Here is a 4,378-nt window from a genome sequence, read left to right on the forward strand (position 1 = left end):
GCATATGATTACTTTTGTTTCGTATGGCCATAGCCTGCTAACCTCCCAAGGAATGATTACTATTTTATACTAGAATTCAGAGGTTCCTGGAAAACCAGTTGCACTACCCTTGAAGATAGGCAATACCCAGAGTATATCTATCACTCCATACTATGTAGATATGCAGCATTGTGACAAAGCCAAAACCACAGGATACAACTCATTTTTATCTGAAAGAAAGCCACTTACTGCAGTTGGAGCTCCACCATTACTCCCAGAGGTGGCACTTAAGTAGTCAAGGCTACTTACTTAGATTATGCAAGCAAGTCAACTTAGAAAGCTGGCTGCTGTTAAAGATGATCCCACTGTCATTTCATTTGACATGAATTTCTATGAGATGGTCCTAGTGCTGGACACCAGACCTGACCTGAAACGCATAGTTGACCCATGAATGGGTGAGCTACATGTAATCATGGCTGCCCTTTCTCTTTTTGGTCCCTCCAGGAACAACTCTGGTAGTAATGATGCCTGGGCAGCAGCTGATGTCATCACAGTTTTCCAAGAATGGTAGAAACAGAGATTCAAGAAGGCAATGTTCAAGGCAATGATGAACAACTCACATCAAGTGGATGCAGTACTATTCTTTGTAGCTGTAACCAAGGAACCAAGGATACCGACCTGGAGCTTCATTTCCAAGCTGGGGAACAGCTGAGCAAGGTTTTTGCTTCTGACTGAATCAAATACAAGCAACTCTATCTTAGATACATCACAGACATGCATGATCTAGCGGCCAAACACCCTGAAACTTGGGAAAAGATGTAGATAAGCACTTTTGCAGTCATGAAGAATAACATTCCAAAACTATGTTGGCTACTCTTCTTAGCTTCGTCTGTGCAGCCTATTCCTCCGAAGGTATCTACATCAAGACCATCTCCAGACTGCATAGCATCTCTATTGTAAGCATGTGACAGAAAGTGATAAGCTACAACCTACCCTTGGAGCGCTGGGACTGTGAGACAGCATGTCTTGAGAGCCTATATCCAAGCCAGAGTGAGCGGACAGGCCAGCATATCTCTGCAGTACCCACAATTGGATCCTGTGCAGAATGGCTACCAGCTACCATAATGACTCCGATACTCCAATGACCAGCTGAAGCCAGCTATTATAGTTTCCCTTCCTGCTCCAAAGACCAATGCAAAACAGACTGATCTTCTGCCAGTTGTTCTGGCAGAACAAAGAACTTATCCTGCACCGATCTTTGCCATTGAGGCTGCGAGTGACCGAATGATGACACACACAACAGGTATAAACTGATCACGACAATGATGGTGATGATATATAAAGATTTGGGTTGCCCAAAAGATTAAACCTATTTTTGTTATGAGAAACCTGTGAGGTCTTAATAAGACACCAATTTAGTGGAACGATCATTTTTGATCACTTGTAGAACATTCAATAAAACGGAATACTTCATTCACTTAATTTAGTGGTTAATTGTAGCTTTTATACATTAATTTGGTACAGTTTAATTCCTGTGCCCGTTAAATGGTAGTTAGCTGTCAAAATCATATTTCTAGGTTATTGAAAACCTGGAATATTGACGAAAACCTTTATTTACGGAAGCCATTTTGTAAAATCCAAGATGGTGTCCACATAAGTATCTGGGCAAACGGGAACATTGTTTATCTAATTATTTTTTACTGTAGATATTTAAGAAATCTATAGTTTTGATACTTCACAAAAATCTGGCGAAATTACAGCTAACCTGAGTATTAGGTTTTTCTACTGTTCTGTTAATTACCTTTCTTTCATATTTATATTGAACCTTTTCAATATAAAACTTTTATTTTGGGTGGTGGTTAGTGATGTCATTTAAAATATACTAAAATCATTATTGATTCCTTGTGAGAGAATGCCAAATAGAATTCAACCATATTGTTTTAACGCAGATTTCACCTTTGTTGCATTACTCAGTTAGAAACACCATATTTTATTCATTCACCCTATTTTAGGCTACATGGCATTCCAGATGCCTATTCCGTTGTCAGTTATGCATTTCAATTCCATATATATTCTTTTAATTGGTGGTCAATATCGTGGTCACACAGCCAAACAATGTGTTGTCAACGCCTCGCTTTGAGCAGCGTAATTGGATTAAAGTAACATTTATATTCCGTTGCAACTATTGTTTCTATTATTGAGTTGGAGAACAACGAGCAGTTGCTATTATATGTAGCCTGTTACTATTAAGAATATGTGTATGTATAATGAAAATTTTGTTGTGCTTAAAACTTTTGTGTAATGTGATAGTTGTATTGTTGTTCTAATTAACTGTGGTTGATAAATTATATGTTGAGATGATTTTTCTATCTCATTACATAAATTGCTATAATTGAATCTCTAATGATGTGTGAAGAATTCAGGTATGTTATTAACATCAGAAACTTCTGTAAGTCGAGAGCGTCAACAGTCAGAATTAATCAACTTCAAGATATTTTTTGATAATTTTGTATGGATTTAAAGAAAATTATTATTGAGTAATGGAAGTGAAATGCTGCGAGTGGTGTGAATGATAAATTCGATTAAGATCTACTGTAATTGTAACAATATATATCTGCAATCACCATTATTTAACTTACAATATAAAGAAATTGTCATTTTGAAAGCTAATCATTTATATTTTTCTACTTGGCTAAGAAAAAAATATTTTGAAATTCTTCGGTGTTCCTCCTTAGAGTCAAGTTACACCTATATGAAATGACGACTATCGAACTACAAAAAACAAGCAATATTGGAAGCCAAGTTCAGAGAATTTCATGCAATATTTGGAAGCTGTAAAGGGAAGAAAATCGCTATTATCGTCTTTCCTCTACCAATGGTACATTTTAAACTTCATTGCAATTACTACCACCCCAGCTTTTATTGTTATGATTACTTAGCGTTTAAAGACAGCAGTGAATTGTCAGGAACAAAGGGAATGAGAAAAAGCGGTGGAGAGAAATAGAGTTACGTTCGAATAGGAAGGAAGAAAAAGAACCATGGAAGTATATACCCCACATAAAATACCGTTGCCCCGGGGGAAATAAGATTTCTTACGAACCATTTCCGTATATCGGGTTAATATGTCACCCGTTATACGATGCTCATGCCAAAAGCCATTCCAGTATTCAAGAATTTTATCCCCAACGTCAGGCTGTGATTTCAAGATTGAAGTCATCTTTGCGAGATAGCTAGATGTTCGTCAGAGTTCGTCAGAGTTTGTTATGGTTCACAGGAAATCGTAACCTTCGAAAAGACCGCGTTCAAAACCGTTAAAGCAATTGTGGTGGCGGATGTGGTAACGTCCTTGACTGGTGAACACTAGCCTGGGTTTCGAGTCACGCTCAAACTTGTTAGTTTCTTTGGTCGCTGCAACCTCACCATCCTTGTGAGCTAAGGATGGGGGTGTTTTGGGGAGCCTATAGGTCTATCTGCTGAGTCATCAGGAGATATTGCCTGGCCTTCCTTGGTCCTAGCTTGGAGAGGGGCTTGGGCGCTGATCGCATGTTTATATGGTCAATCTCTAGAACATTGTCCTGCTTGATAGGGCAATGTCACTGTCGCTTGCCTCTGCCATTCATAAGCTGCCTTTAACCTTTAAACCTTTAAACTTGGTACAAGCAAAGTATCAGCTCATATGTCATTCACAGGAGGATCGCTTATGTGTGTAACCAAGTCTATAGAATACAGTGTGGGACTTCGCCTGTGATTTGTGCTTCTTTTCCTAAGTATACATTTTTATCAGTCAAATTTCCCTTTCATTAATGCCAGGCATTCTTATATTTAATTCCCATTTAGGTATTTTATGTAGCTGGATAATATTATTCACATATGAAGACATTAAACATCTGATTAATTTTGGTGATTTTCAGTTCATACAGTTCTGCTGTGTATTCATATATACACAGTATATATATATATATATATATATATATATATATATATATATATATATATATATGTGTGTGTGTGTGTGTGTATGTGTATATATATGATATATATGTATATATAAATAAATATATACAGTGATACCTCTGGATACGAAAGTTTCTGCTTACGAAAAATTCAGGATACGTAAAGTGATTCGAAGATTTTTATGCCCCAGTATACGAATAAAATTTCAGGATACGAAAACCTTACGAGATCCCAACTCTTCGCCGAGAGTAATTTTAAGAAGCGCGCGCCGCCAGACTTTGAACTTGGGTAGACTCACTTACAGCCTCCCGCTCACCCATTGGTTATCTCCCTACTCAGACGCTAGCTGACGCCATAAGATCCTGCTTTCCTATTGGTCGGCAACTATCCCAGCTTGCTTACGCACGGGCGTTCATCTCTCTCTCTTTTCGTTCCGACCGCGGTA

The sequence above is a fragment of the Palaemon carinicauda genome, chromosome 7, assembly GCF_036898095.1.
Source record: "Palaemon carinicauda isolate YSFRI2023 chromosome 7, ASM3689809v2, whole genome shotgun sequence".
NCBI classification, from domain to species: domain Eukaryota; kingdom Metazoa; phylum Arthropoda; class Malacostraca; order Decapoda; family Palaemonidae; genus Palaemon; species Palaemon carinicauda.